We start from the raw sequence: 16,968 nt of genomic DNA on the forward strand, positions 1-16,968 counted from the left end.
CCCGGCTTTAGGAATGCCTGACTATACAAAACCATTTTTGCTTTACTGCTGCGAAAGAGAGGGATGCGCTTTAGCAGTTTTAGCTCAGATCCACGGAGATACGCGTAGGCCAGTGGCGTACTTTTCGGCTACATTAGATCCAGTAGCCGCAGCGTTGCCCGGATGTCTCAAATCCGTAGCTGCAACGGGTGTCAGCATTGAAAGATCTGAAAGCGTAGTGATGGGACATCAGTTAGTGGTGTACGTACCGCATTCTGTGGAATTGTTAATGACCAGGACTAAGACTCAGCATCTGACGAATAGCAGGCTCACACGCTACGAGCAGGTCATACTGGCTGCCGAGAATGTGACCCTAAAAAGATGCTCCGTCTTGAATCCTGCTACCTTGATGCCACTTCCGAATGAAGTGGAAGATGAAAATTGTACAGATCATGACTGCCTCGATGTGACTGAACTATGCACCAAACCGAGACCCGATATCGTAGATGAGCCATTGACTGACCCTGATGAAATTTTCTTTGTTGATGGTTCATGCGTAAGAGACGATATCGGTCAGCTGAGAGCAGCTTATGCAGTTTGCACGATTACCAGAGTTGTAGAAGCCGCTTGCCTGGAAGGAGTACACTCCGCACAGGTAGCTGAAATTGTTGCTTTGACTCGTGCTTGCTTAGCAGGCGACAGACTTCGAGTCACCATATACACCGATAGCCAGTATGGTTTCGGGGTAGTTCACGATTATGGGCAGTTATGGTCTCAAAGAGGTTACATGACCTCCTCGGGTTCTCCCATTAGGAATGGAGAATTCGTGAGACTTTTGTTAGAAGCATTGCAAGGTCCGTCAGCCATAGCCGTTGTCAAATGTGCCGCGCACACGAAGAACGTAGACTTTGTGTCGCAGGGCAATCGCTATGCGGATGAGGTAGCGCGTTACTGCGCAGAGCAAGGATATTCTCACACTGATGTGAAAGTGGGGGGAGTACAGGAAAGAACTGAATTGACGATGTTGTTAGACACTGTAGATACGTGGGATGAATTAAGGAGTGTTCAGGAGAATGCACCAGATGTTGAGAAAAAGGGCTGGGAAACAGCGGGTTGTGTGAAAGGCGAAATGAATTTTTGGGTCTCTGCCGATGGGAGAGCTGTTTTACCAAATGAACTTGTTAGTCCAATGGCAAGGAAATTGCATGGATCAGCACACATAGGAAGAGATGCCATGGTGAGAGTATTCAGACAAACGTGGTTTAATCCTAAGTTTAGAGTAGCGGCAGAAGCAGTATGTCAGCGATGTGCGATCTGTCAGCAACTAAACGTGGGAAAGAGAACACCAGTTACATTGAGTCACATTGGGAGGTCTGGGGGGCCTTTCAATAGAATGCAGCTTGATTTTATAGAAATGCCTCCATGTAACAGACTCAGATACGTTTTAGTGATTGTCTGTATATTTTCTAGATGGGTTGAGGCTTACCCTACACGTAGATGCGATACACTTACAGTAGCGAAACTGTTACTTAGAGAGTTAATACCGAGGTTTGGGGTGCCATCCTCTTTGGAATCGGACAGAGGAACTCATTTCAACAGCGAAATAGTGAAGATGTTGTGCTCAGCTTTGAATATTGATCAGAAGTTACACTGCAGCTATCGACCCGAAGCTTCAGGGATTGTAGAACAAATCAACAGTACAATCAAGTCCAGACTGGCTAAAGTTTGTTCATCGACATCCCTGAGTTGGCCAGACGCACTTCCAGTGGTTCTTATGAGCATACGTAGCACACCTGATAGGAAAACAGGCCTCTCTCCACATGAAGTGCTAATGGGGAGAGCTATGAGATTGCCATCGGTTCCAACTGCAGCGCTAGTGAACATCACAGACGACTTGATTTTGGACTACTGCAAGGGACTATCTGATGCCATTAATTCTGTGTCCCTCCAGGTCCAGGCTGCAGAGGTTCCATCAGCACAAGACTTGTGCCATGACCTGAGTCCTGGAGACTGGGTCCTGGTGAAAAAGCATGTCAGGAAGAACTGCTTAGACGTGCGCTGGAGAGGACCGTTTCAGGTCATACTTGTCACGAACACAGCGGTGAAGTGTGGAGGCCTGCCAAATTGGATACATGCCTCACACACTCGAAGAGTGCCAACACCTCTAGAAGAAACAGCTCCTCTCTCGGATGAGAATCCGGCGGAAAGCGGAGAAGCCATAGAGGGGGAAAGCCAAGCTGTGGAGGTGATCGAAGAGGCTGAACCTGTGTTGGAACAAGTCGACGAAGGTCAAGACACTAGCGAGACCGAAGTCGCCTCAGGAGAAGAAAGTAACTGGGAGACTGAATCGGATACTGAGCAAACTGAGAGTGACCAAGAGACTGGTCCAAGGACAAGGAGCAGAAGAACAAGGAGTGAAGAAGCCAGTTGGCCGGAGAGAAAGAAAAGGCCAAGCTCGGAAGAAAAGCAAGAAAGAACTCTTGTCCCGATCGCTGAAGAATCGGATCAGGAGGAAGAAACGACAGACTCAGGAACTGAGAGTCCACGAAGGTCGAGAAGGGTACGTGTGCCCTGCAGAAGGTACGCCACCCCAGAGTGGACTTATCTAGCAGATGTCTTGGGGACAGAAATCTGGGAGAGTGAAGAGTGTGAAAGTAATCGATCTCGATCCATTTGTGGCAGTGGAGATATGGATGTTGACGCCTGGACTCGAGACTGAGGGGTTACTGACTTTCACACTTCCCATACCCCCATACTTGAGTCGGATTAAGGATTTAGTGTTGAACAGATTACAATTTCCAACATTTGGTCATCAAATATCAGAGGAAGAAGACAAAGTCATTCGTTTTGAATTATTGGAACTTGTTGCAAGAGCTGCAGGTACGAGAATAATTGTTGATGTATAAAGACTTTTGTATATAAGTTATAAAGAAGAAGATAACCTAGCGCCGAGTGGAAAGAAGAATAAAATTAGGGTTTACATTTAGAGGACGGAGAAGGGTTAGGGTTGTCTGTTGTTAAAAATAAAGAGACGCTGTTGCGAAAAAGAGACGTTGTTGATAAAAATAACTTTACAAACCGAGAAGAAAACAAGGCAAGCTAAGGACTGAACTGATAAACTTTTTCGCAAGGGAAAGAGTCACGCTGTTTTGACAACATGGAGAACGGCAACCCAAACAGAAAAGCTAAATGCATAATAGGTACACTAATAGCAGTAGTAATTTCTCTCATAATTACAGTAGTGACAATATCATACATAGTAGGACATGAAACCGATAAAGAAATAGCAGATGTAAAAACTGTAACGACTTTGAAACCTGCTCTTGTGGGAAAGAAGGAGGAGAGCAATGTTATACGTGAAAAGGCGTTACCAGCAGATGAAACTCGTAGATTACACGTAGACGAGTCACAGGGAAATTTTAGATCAAATGCATATGCCAAACTATTATATGAGTATATCGATGCCATGGAGGCCAAAGATTGCTACGTTTGTATGCAATTGCCGGCTTCTGTAGACGAGGGCATCAGATATCATCATCTCCCATTGACTTATGGGATAACATGTAGCTTACTGCTTAGTATATTTTATGGTAGAGAAGGATTCGAGTACTACTTTTCAAATTATGATTCGGTACTGCCAGAAGTTCCGAATTATAAGCAAATGAATAAGTGGGACTATTACAAAAAGGAGGATAGACTAGCCAAATTCTTTCTTCCTTGGGATACGTTAGATACATCATATGCACGCAGAAATAATCTGACTTGCAAAGTGTCAGAGGTAGAAAAGAAGTTTATAGGACAAGTAGATGATCGATACAGAAGGCAGAAAATTTTAAAAATGTCAGGACAGTGGAAAACTGATTGGACCGAAGAAGAGAAGGCACATAAAAAGAAAGGTAGCAATGGTCCAATAGCACTGGATAGAACGCAGAAAGGAAAGTTATGTTTAACTCGAAGCAAGACATATTATGAGAGTGAATTCGTAGGTGAAGTGAATTGTGAGCATGCTTTTAAGTTAGAGTATTATACGAAAGATTTTATGAAAGGGATGCAGGCTATTCCTAATGAATATTTTGTATGTGGGAGAAATGCCTATGTAAAACTGCCTGACAATTGGTATGGTTCGTGTTACTTGGCAATTGTCTTCCCCAAAATATATCATGCAAAGGATTTAGCGGCCATAGAAAGAAAGGCTTCGACAAGAATGAAAAGGGAAGTAGGAGATGCAGAAGTAGTAGGAGACGTATTTGGAGCGATGTTTCCTATGTTAGGTTTAATACTTAACGATGTTAAGATCAGGAGACTAGCTACAGTCGTAGATAGATTATCTGCAAGTACTGCAAGATCATTAATGCTAATAGAAGGTGAGATGCAATCGATTAGAGCAATGGTTCTTCAGAATCGACTTGCTCTTGATGTAATATTAGCAAAAGAAGGCGGAGTTTGTAAATCTTTGAAGGTTCAGGAATGTTGTACTTATATTCCTGATAATTCAAAACCACTTGAGAAGGTTATAAGAAACATTACACAGATTCACCAAGAAATCGAAGATTTGACAAAAATAAATGTTTGGGAAAAAGTAGGTAATGGAGTAGGAAAAGTTGGGAGTTGGTTTGCTAACCTTGGCAAAAGTATTATATGGTATATATTAAAACCTGTATTAATAGTATTAATTTGCATAATCTCATTGTTAGGATTTGTGAGACTATATAAATGGTATAAGACGAACCGGTTACAAAGATCGATGAAAGAACAAGAAAGGAGATTAGCTGCTTTACAAGATCAACAGTATAAAAGTTTGAGAGCACTTGAAATGATGAAAAGAGGAAATGATGTAACTAGTTCTGTATAAAGGGTTGTATTCAAATTGCTTTTAGTGATGACTCCTAAAAAGTCATCAAAGGGGGGGACTGAGAGAGCGCAATTTGAATATAAAGTATATCGTAGCCATATTTAGACGTATATGTTATAAACGTAGGAATGAAATGCATATCGTAATGTGAAGTTGATGACTATAGCATAAAGTCAATTAAAGTGATATTATGGTATAGGAAACGTAAATGTATTTATACGTTAAACATGCATTAGATTTAGAAGGCTCGTATACGGAGTGGGCTAATGTAGAAATGCCTACGAACAGTAGAACGTGCAGAGTAGAATTCATGTACGTGTGTAGCTTTAAATGCAGAAACGGCGAGAAATGTAACATGGAGAAACGTGCAGAGAGCACACATAACGAAGTAACCAATGAGAATAAAGTTGTATTCTATGAACTTTATATTCTATGTATTAAGGTTATATTCTACGAAATTGTATTTTAGCTTAGATCTATTCACCTATGAGCGAAGTATTTGGTAAATACGATTGTACACAAATGTATGTTAAAGGTTATATTGTGGAGAAGAAGTTTGTAGGAATGCTAGAAGAGTTTAGGTCATTTGTGATTATAACCTGAATGACCAAGGGTTCGCAAGAGTGTAGTCCAATGTATGTAATTTAGTGGGCTCACAGGAGTCGTGAATAGTCTTCACTTGAAGGTGCGAGCCGAAGAGTCTAGCATTTGTTAGATTTAAGGTGACAAATGTCGAACGAAGTTTATTGCCTAAACATGAGAGGAGGCGATTGGAATTTGAGCTTTGTTTTGAATGACCATTCACAGGATCTAGTAAGGTCAGAGAAAGAGTTGTAATGTTAAGGTCTTGTTTAAGGTTATTTGACTTTGGATGAAAGTGTCAACTAAAAGTCGCCAACGAGAAGATGAAGATGACATCTAAGGAGAAGGGTCAACCTAACGGACGACGCGAGGAGATGAAGCAATGGAAAGAGCCAGAAACTGACATCATCGGGGAAAGTCCGTGGTGGGCGTCAAGGGGCGTTTCACCCACACTGTGATTGTGTATTTTAGGGACAGCACCCCGGGGAGGAGGTAGCAATTGGAGATTAGGAACAGCGAGGGGAATTGCTCAGAGCGAAGGCAAGGGTAGATGCCTTGAGCAGATGCGCTGAGAGAGATCAGAGCGCAAGGGAGCAGTAGGCCGAGGACCCTTAGAAGAGCGGATGGGTAGGCAGAGAGGGTACTGCTTCTGAAACTTAAGTTACCTTTAGAGGCTAAGAGAGTTTGAACTTCTTTGGAAGTCAAACTGCTGACACCTTTTTAGGGAAGAAACTTACGAAGTAGGGATGTCACCTAGTATAGAGTAGGGACAGATTTAACTTGATTATTTTTCTCTTTCTGTAGATGACGCAAAGGAACCACTTTACATCGAAGCTTTAAATTGCTGATTTTGGAACTGATTTGTATTCTTTGTATACTTTGAGATTTATCCTGAGAGGATTGTAATTTGCATTTAAATTTGATTTTTATATAAACCTTTTAAAACTTTATCAGTTGTAAGTGGTTCTTCAGAGTGGCGTCATTTAATGGGGCTGAACTAAACCTGTGTGAGGGTGGTCTTTTACTCAATGACAGATACTAGCGGTCCAAAAATTACGAATGAGATAAATTATTAAATTGATTATAAATTGATACCAAAATCTCATTCCCCGCACAACACTCTAGCATCCTACATTCCGGTTCCTTAACAAAAATCTCTTTCCTGCGATCCAACCTGACGATTAATGCTGCTAGTAATTAAATCTGTGCACCATTTTGGCTGTTTGGTTCTTCTGTCCTTGATTATATTTATATGTGTTTGTGATTTCCTCATGTATGTATAAATATAAAGGATCAGAATCGTTGAATTACTTGAGCAGTTTAATTCATTCATTCAAGTTTAATTGAATTAATTATAAGTCCCGCTGGGAAACAGAAACCGACTCCTTTGCTTTATTCCGTTTTAGCTTCTTTTTTTAGATTAGTATTCGAACAACCTATTTTGAGACTTTGTAGTTATTATTGATATGATTGCTAGATTATGAAAACTGTACTTTTTGTACGTCTCATTTTTCTCAGCCTCTTTTTTTCTTTTTTATTCATGTTTCATTTTGGATAATTTTTATTTTTAAAAAATGGTGCTGTGTAGCACTAACTGCGAGAATAAAAGAGTCTAAAATGCATTTATAATTTTCAAAACTGTTGAGTGAATTTGTGTCCTACTAATGCTTTGCACATTTCGCACATTGGTCAGTTTTGTTGGGAACGTGCGAACAGATTGACTTACAAGCCAGTTAGCAGAGGCGTGTGTCTGGGTTTAGTGAATAGGCTTCAGCCACAACAGAGGTCTAAATTACAGCGGTCCAAAGTAAATAAAACAGGAAAAACATGTAAAAAATATAAATTTTAATACTCTTCTACCAAGGGAGTGATTAGAAAGAAGTCTTCTCCACTATTATGCACTATATTAAAACTTGACATGCATTTCAAGTGGAGATTAATGGGGTGAAGGTGTCGAGGACCCTGCAGTGAGAGTGACTAGCCAATTCATTAGGTCTAGAAAATGTTGGAAATGTGTTATGTGAGGCTATTGAAACGCCAAGGCTGTGTTTATTGTTGGTGTACACCCTAAGTATCGGTGGGACAGTATACCGAAGACAATATATTTAAAAAACTAAGTATGTAAGCCATACCTTCGCAGTGGCAGTCCTAAGTGCAGCACTGAGTCAGCTTTCTCTCGCCCGCCATATTACAATGTTACTGCGGGCCCAGCTGTGGTGTTTCCTACAGCGGGTAATATTTTTCCAAATTTGTCAATACAGGTGTGTACATTTTGACTGCACGAGTGTTAAATTTACACATATGCATGACATATGTAAAAATACCTATTATGAGTGCTTTGCCATTGCTGGGGTCCGGACTATAGGTGCCCAGTCCAGTCAATGGGTGATAAGTGCGAAACGTACTTACCTGGATTTCAGTGCTGACAGGGTCGATTTATTCAGTGTCAAGTTGCTGCTGTGTAGGGGGCCTGGATTAAGGGGTCCACGTGGAAGACTGAGTGGAATAAAAGGAAATTAGTGAGTTTGCACCCCATTTCCTTCGATTGCACCAACTCGAAGCAGGCAGTCTCACTGACAGGGTCAGCTCGACGGAAAAGCATCTTGCAATCTGGACAGTGGTAACCTTGTCTATACTGCCCTCTGACAGCTGCATTCCCCCTGCCTCCGCCGCGGAGGTCTCCAATTGGCTGATGGTGTTGAATTCTTCCCTCCAGCAACCCACCAACAATATCATTTGGTGGCAGCTAGGCTGGTGGGGAATCCAACACCACCACGGCGGTGGGACCATCACCGCCAAACTCGTAATCTGCCCTAAGTCTAGATTTTCTATACTTAACTCCTTATGTATGTACCTGTGGAGTACATATATATTCAAGGTTCATAAATGGAGGATTCGGAATTGCAAATCTACACTTCCCTGTATGCATTTAACTTTCGATATTTTATCGTTCGATATTTTGTTCTCGATACTCTTGGATGACGATATTCTGGGGGTCGATATTTAGTAGTGTTTAAAGTTGTTCCAAAGAAAGTTAGGTCGTAGTGCAATTATTGATTTATCATCCTAACAAAAGGGCATGCATTAATTAAATGATAATTACTAAAAGAAGACGCTATGAGAATGTCTTCAACAAAGGTACTGTTTTTAAGATAATTTTTTTATCATACTTTTGAAAAGTGGTCACAAGTTCAGAGCACAAAGCAATTTTGATTTTGAAAGATAAAGCCCGATTAATAAAACATCCCTGCTGAGCTCATATTAATCATAGAGAACAAATGCATATTCATGTTGAATTTCACAAAGAAGGAGCGTTTTTACATTTTCCTGGATTGTTGTGTACTTATAATAATTTCCTGTCAACTTGTTATAATTGTTGGCAGCTCCTGCAGGGCCTTCGATATGGAAACCACATGGTAGGCGCATAAAAGCAACTTGTTTGAAATGATGTCTAACTTCTCAGAAACAGAAACGCTTATAGAAAAAGGTTGTAAGTGCAGTAGTCACCCAGGTAAGTGCCATCCAGGTTTTGGGGGCGATCTTGCTAAAAGACAGACTGATCTTACACAGTAAATGTGAGAGAGTGAATTATCCGGTCCATTTTCCTAGATATTGTTTTAAATGAGTGGACAGCAGCAGGAAACAATGTCTGCATAGATATTTCAGTAACAGCATCATTGCTGAAGTATACTGAAAGATCACATTGAAATGAATCAACTTAATGACCAGGGGGTTGCCTGTGGAGCTCTGCGGAGCTAAGATTCAGAAATAGAGCTTGGCAGACTGGTTACTCCATCATAAACACAGAGGGGCAGATTTACAGGCCCTTGTGCCGCTTTTACGCCACCGTTGCGTCACATTTGTGACGCAGTGGCGGCGCAAAAGAATCGCCATGGTGCGGGGTATTTACAACGTGACGCATCTCCCAGATGCGTCACGTTGTAAAGCCCTGCGCGAGAAGAGGCGTACCATCGCAGGGGGAGGCATTACGGCACAGGAACGCCTCCCAAAAGTGGCTGAGTGAAATCTACAAGATTTCACTCAGTCACTTTTGGTCCCATGCTGCGTCAAAACCCTGCGCCTGCTTGAAGCAGGCGTAAGGATTGGCGCAGCATTGTGCACATAGGGCCCCCCTGATCATTGCTGGAGCTGTGTCACGCTTGTGACGCAACTCCAGCAATGCGCCGTTTTTACGGCACAGATGAGTGACGCCTTTGTGCCGTTTTTGCCCCATGGTACGCCGCATTGTAAATGCGGCGCATCAAGGGTGGCGAGCTGCGGCGCACAATTACTGGCGCATCCCTGCCGATATGCAGGGATGCGCCAGTAATTATAAATCAGCCCCAGAGGATATGTAGTGTGCCTTATTGCAACAGACATAGGCAATATTGCACTTGTAATACGGGGGGAGGGATATCCACAATGGGTGGGACGGATCAAGCCCTCTGCCAAACTCTAAATTATGCTCTGCACCTGTGAAATAATAACTCTTCTTATGCAATAAAGGCAAGCTAGGTTGAACTGTGGATAAACACAAAGTCACAATTCTGCTGATTTGCCGTACTTTTGGGACTAATTTCTATCGGACTTCCTTCAACATTAGGTGTTCTGTGAACCCACTTTCTCAGTAAGGACTATACATTGTGTACACATTCGTTGCTAAAGATTTATGTTTGATGGGCCTCAGCTTAAAGGGTTGGGTGGCATGCAGAAAATTGTAAGAAATACAAAAGAGAAGCACATAGCTTAGGACACAAAGCATTCATGGTTGTATCCTCATTTTTACAGCTGAAAATACCTTCAATTATGATTGACAGCTATCCACAAACGGGTTACCTATCAGATCTATATGGTTTTACCACTGTATGGTGGTGCGCCACAAATATAATTGACAGCTATCCACAAAGGGGTTACCTGTCAGATCTATATGGTTTTACTACTACATGGTGGTGTGCCACAAATATGTGCAGTTGCACAGAGTGAATCCAGTGCAGTTGGTAGATGGGAACTTCAAGGCATAGTTGAGTTAGTTGCCCTTCACAAAATCCTTTTCATGATCATTTGATATGTTATCATTGACATCGTAAATGATGTGATGTCATAGAACATGTCAAGAATTTGTAATATGTGAGATCATAAGCAGTGCATGGCGGGAGCGCAAGTTGTACTTAGCTCTGATAAATATAATTGGTGAGTGTATGTGTTTTTATTTTTAGTCCATAACGTTATTGTTGTCACTGACATATTCACCTAAATATAAAGTTACTTCAACCTTTTTTTTCCACTTAATTTCTAAGGGTTTTGTTAGTAAACAAAAACAGATTGTTTTATCACACCTATTACATTACTTTAACCTTTGGTGTATTCAGTAAACTTCTAGGGATTTTTAATGTATATTAATATTTTATTACCATACGTAAAGCCAAAACTCTGTGGCCATGGTCTTCAGCTGCAAAGTTAGGGTTTGGCCACATTTTTTTCCCCCTTCTGAACCTTATTAAATACAGGGGAACTCATCTCCCAGGTCCTTTGTTTAAAGGGAAGGGGTTCCATGTGGCCCCCTCACTGAGCTTCATTAGGCCCTGGGGACCCCATACCGCCAGGGCCTTATGTTTTTTAAAGGGGAGGGGGGCCAAGTGGCACTTCTTCCTGAGCATTATTAGGCCATGGGGAACCCATCTTCCAAGGCCTTATTTTTAAGAAAAGAGGGGCCATGTGGCCCTCCTCCTCAAGCCTTTTTAAAGGCCCTGCCACCCCGTCCAAGAGGGCTATGTTTTTTTCAAGGGAGTGGGCTGTGTTGCCCCCCTATCCAAGCATCATGAGGACCTTGATTCCCCACCACAGCACCTTTTTTTGTAAAGGTGAGGGGGGCCAAGTGTTACTGTCCATGACCCTTATTAGACCCTGGAGACCCCATCCCTCAGGGCCTTTTTTTAAGGGAAGGGGGGAACAAGCCTTTAAAAGGAATGGAGATTCCATTTCCTGGAGCCATATTTCTTTTACAGGGGAGGGGGCAGTGTGGCACCTGGGGTCCCCATCCCCTTCAGGCCTAGGCCCTATGCATTTTCAAGGGAAGGGGGGTCAGGCGGCCCCCCTCCCCAAGCTTATTAGGCACTAGGAACCCTAGCCCCAGTCCTTCCTTAAAAATGGGAAAGGGGCCAAAATTTACCTAAAAGGGACAAGGGTTGCATTGCCCCCCTCCTCGACCCTCCTTCTGCGCTGGGGACCCCATCCCTTGGGGTCCTATGTGCTTTCAAGATGAGGGAAGCCAAGTGGCTCCCTACCCAAGCCTTATTCAGCTCTTCAGACTCCATCCCCCAGGGCCACTCGTATAAAATAAAAAGGAGATCCCCCCTCCCTGAATCATTATTGTCCCAGCACCCCCATCTATCGGGGCGCACATTATTAAAGATGGGTGCCCTGGTGCCCACCCTGGGCACCAACCATCCACTTGTTAGGGGCTGTAGGTGGAGCCACATTCTCCCTGCGACCCTAGCTGGCTCCTTGCATACAGAGGTAGCTGGTATTGCTCTTGCCGCAGAGAGCAGATACGTATGGTGCTCCCTTTGGGTGAGAGCAATATTTGATCTTTCCCCTAGTCACATCAGTGCAGGCAGGCAGGCAAACAGATCAAAAGTCTGCTCCCAGCTGGTTGGAGTATTTTTAAAGGTCCTGCTTGCTGGGAACAGACTTTGTGTTTGCTTCCACATGGTGGGAGATTCAAAAATGCTCCCACCAAGCAGAAGAAAACACAGGTTTCCTTGCCCATGTTGGTGTGTTCAGGGAAACCTCACGGGGTGAGCTCCCTAGGACATGGTGAGCCCGCCCTGGGGGATGGGGTCCACTGTGCCATTATTGGATGGGTCCACTTGGAGGGAATGGTGCAGTATGCCTCCCTCCTCTTTTTGACAAATGTTGGCATCAGGGTGGGCTCCCTGGGGCAGTGATGGCTGGGACTGAGTGCCATGCGATCCCCTCCTCATATTGAATGATTTGAGCATGAAGGTGGTTTCCCCAGGGCCTGAGACGGCTCGAGTAGGCTCCCCTTATTCATTTATATTTGTCCTTGGCTCCCAATGGGCATATAATGCATAGGGGAGGGGCACAGCGTGCCCCATCCCATTAATAAAATAAAGCATCCCAGGCTGTCATTTTATTTTTGTTTTACGATCCTGACAGAGTTCTATGGCATCCATACTAATAATATGAAGAGAGAGCCCAAACCTTTGAGGCGGGTAATCTCAGGAACCACAGCACCAATCACAACACCCAATACAGCGTTGGAAAGGGCAGTTGCAGCAGAAGGACATAGGCTATAAAGACGCCCACCATATACATTTAAAAGTTAAAAGAACCATGCCAGCAAAGTAGTCCCTTGTGGGCGTGTCTGCGTTGTGCTGTGGGCGTGTGCTGGGGGTCTGACAAACACTGGGGGAGTGTGGTACGTTCCACCCTTCATGCCATGTCTCATATTGTGTGCTAATCCCACCCTGCTCCCTTTAAATACCCCTGCACCCCATGATCATAACACACCCTTACTCCTTAAAATACCCCAACACCCTAAAACACTAACCCATCTTAACCCTATAAATATACCCTGTACCCCAAAAGCCAAACCTATCCCTAAACCCTAAAAATACCCCTATACCCCAAAACCCAAACCTAGCCCTGAACCCTATAAATACCCCTGTACCTCAAAACCCAAACCTAGCCCTGAACCCTAAAAATACCCCTGTACCCCAAAATCCGAACCTATCCCTGAACCCTAAAAATACCACTGTACCCCAAAACCCAAACATACCCCTGAACCCTAAAATACCCCTGTACCCCAAAACACAAACCTAGCCCTGAACCTTTAAAATACCCCTGTACCCCAAAACCCAAACCTACCCCTGAACCCTAAAAATACCCCTGTACCCCAAAACTCAAACCTAGCCCTGAACCCTAAAAATACCCCTGTACCCCAAAACCCAAACCTACCCCTGAACCCTAAAATACCCCTGTACCCCAAAATCCAAACCTAGCCCTGAACCCTAAAAATACCCCTGTACCCCAAAACCCAAACCTAGCCCTGAACCCTTAAAATACCCCTGTACCCCAAAGCCCAAACCTGCGCCTGAACCCTAAAAATACCCATATACCCCAAAACCCAAAACTATATCTGAACCCTTAAAATACCCCTGTACCCCAAAACCCAAACCTATCCCTGAACACTAAAAATACCCCTGTACCCCAACACCCAAACCTAGTCCTGAACCCTTAAAATACTCCTGTACCCCAAAACCCAAACCTACCCCTGAACCCTAAAAATACCCCTATACCCCAAAACCCAAACCTAGCCCTGAACCCTAAAAATACCCCTGTACCCCAAAACCCATACCTATCCCTAAACCCTAAAACAACCCCTGTACCCCATAACCCAAAACTATATCTGAACCCTCAAAATACTCAAACACCCCAAAAATTATACCTCAGTACCCCAAAACATATACCCCTATACCCATACTTACCTTGTCCAAACATTAAAAAGACATGCTTTTACCATTCATGCATTTACAACGAATTTCGTTGTAAATGTATGCGTAGTAAAAGCATATAAAATGTAATGCCATGCGTTATAATGGCATTGCGGAGTCATGGTACTTTTGTAATGAAAGTATGCGGAGTGATGGTATGCGGAAAGAAAGTTGCGGAATAATCAGTGTTTATCCTCTCCCGGTAAGTACATTAGTGGCACGGTGGCCCACATCTCCAGCAACATACTCATATTTTTTCACCACCCATTTGAAAAATGCACAGGTCTCTCTCATTGATGGCCAGCACCAACAAACACTTTTAGACACACTTCCTGCCACAAGTTCTAGAATTGTGAACTTTAGAGCTGGGGAGCTACGTTCGAATCTCGGCATCAGCTCAACATCCTGTGATTCTAAGCAAATCGCTTTGTCTCCCCATGCCTACCACAAATGAATGTGTTCTTCTGTAATGTAAATTGTGCTCATGCCATGTTGTCGAGTTTGCGCTATATAATATTGCAAAGAAATATAAAGTAGGGAAACTCGAGTTCACACACTACTGAACGAGCACACTTAAGTGCATCAGCAGTGCACTGTGAATCGGAGCGTTTCACAGGCCTGTTACAGATAAGAAATGCTATCAAAACGAAATCCTACAAAACAATATACTACTGGCCGGCAGCAATTCATACCTGGACAACGTCGGCACGGGCTGCTATCAACAATGAAATCATAAACCAAGGACTTATAGAAATTGAAGACTCACTGTATCTATTAAGCGAGAAGTACTTACAAGATTTCAGCCTGCCGCCAGCGGTCCGAACTAACCTAACTGGATACCACAATATCGCTACCGCACACAATATTCCAGAGCTAAATAACTACCTTGCTCAACACTTGCCTAACTTAGTTCCCGATCAACAACTCGCCTACAACACCATAGTTGATAGTGTTGAAAAGAAGCAAGACAAACTATTGTTCATAGACGCCCCCGGTGGCACAGGAAAGACTTACTTAATCAACCTCCTACTTGCCAAAGTTCGATCTTCTGGGAATTTGGCTCTAGCTGTTGCTTCTTCTGGAATAGCTGCCACTTTGCTAACAGCTGGGAAAACTGCACATTCTACCTTTGAACTACCTCTAACAGTTTCCCTTGAAAGGGATTCAGTATGCTCTATTCGGAAAAACAGACCTTTGGGGACACTGCTTCAAAATGTGTCTCTTATCATGTGGGGCGAATGTACAATGATACTAAAACCATTGCTGCCTAGCCTTTTTTTACCCGGACAACGTCGGGACGGGCCGCTAGTCATGGTATAAACTGCCATTTATTTTATTTTTTGGCCCACGTTCCCACCTGGGTCCTCCCATGGGGCTTAAGGGGGCAGGGGCCCCCTACCCTGTCCCTTTATGGTTTTTTTATATAACTTCAGTCCTCGAGTCCTGTGATGGCTGCCAGCGACATTCTTCTCAAGTTGCTGGCAGCCATTCAGACCACTGGCTCCCGCTGGAGTCAGACTTCCATGGGAGCGAATTAGGCCATGGGAAGAAAAGCTCCCTGGGCCAATAAGAACCCTCAATTTTTTTAATTGGGTTTGGGGAACTCTCTCTAGAGTCACTCAAACTCAACCGTCCAGATATGTATACTTTTGGGAACCTTAATTTCTCAGAAAACTACTGAAAAGATTTACAACAAATCACAAGAAGCACAACCTGCACACCAAAATCTAGCCTACTGCAAAATTTGGTGTAATTCCGTTTAGGATTTTTTACTGTAGCCATTCTTAAAGAAGCCTTTAGAAAAAAGCACAGGTGCTTATCTCCATTTTCTGGGTTGTTCAAAGTTATATTGCATCACCAATTTTTTTGATTAATGATTCTCATCTCCAATTCCTGTGTAACTGAAACAAAAGTTAAAACATGAAAAATCAATAATTCACTCCAAATATCACTGAATTCAATTCAGAGGGCAGAAAATAATCCTCCCCCCCAAAAAAAACATACCTTTTAAACAAACAACCATCTCTTTGTCTGTGTTCAATCATTTGGTTTAATGACATAAAGCTTCAACATGTACCTGCTCTCCAATCTTCTCAGAACTTTCACTCTGACCCCTCTTCTCATAGTATTTGGGATACCATCAATGACATGTTATTCCAGTAAAGTACTATTGCCCCTGTGTACCTCCCAGACATGTTTTGAGCTGGATATGTATTTTCTTTATACTCTATGACTTCTAGGTGCTGCAATATTCTCAAATATACAGGAACTTTGGTACTGCAAGTTTATCTTTTTTTGGCAAGGGCAGGTTAGTGTCAATGCTAAATGTTCATCCTTACAACTGTAATGCATTTTGAGTAGTTTCCTAGTATCTACCCATACATGTTCTAACATTTGGATGTTCTTGTCATATCTGCATGCTTTGCATTCTGTGCATTAAAAAAGTCCACTCCCTTCAGCGAAAACTGCTGGTTTTCTCTATATTGAAGTCACTGTGAACTAAACTATCCCACAAGGACTCCTCAAATCTAAAGAAGGTTTAATATTGAGGATTTTCCTATAATTTGGCTATTTCCTATTGTAGGCCAATATTTCTGAAAAATATGACTAAAAAAGTTGTGTTCCTAACTATATGTTATTGTAAATCTGTTGGTTTCACTGCAGGTCTTAGCATCTATAGGGATCTTGGGTGCCTTAAATAATATATCTTCTGCTATCACATCCTTCACATCCTTCACCCTCTCAGTCCTCTACTTAGTGGGCCCTCTCTGTAACCCCATTCTCTAAACCTCTCAAGAGTGTTATTCTTGGCTCCCGCATGTGCCGCCTCTTTGCTACTGTTTCTTTTTTCATGCAAGAGCTCACCATAAGGAATATTCTCTTTTATAGGATTTGCCTGGCAGCTGCTCACATGTAGCAAGGTATTTCAAGCTGTGGGTGTGGAATGCATACTAGTACATATCTTGTTATCATCAACCACACTGTGAAGCAGTTTAGGTGTCCTTTAAGGCAATAAAAAGATAATCACAAATCTGAGCC

Source organism: Lissotriton vulgaris, chromosome 11, assembly GCF_964263255.1.
Source record: "Lissotriton vulgaris chromosome 11, aLisVul1.2, whole genome shotgun sequence".
Taxonomy (NCBI): domain Eukaryota; kingdom Metazoa; phylum Chordata; class Amphibia; order Caudata; family Salamandridae; genus Lissotriton; species Lissotriton vulgaris.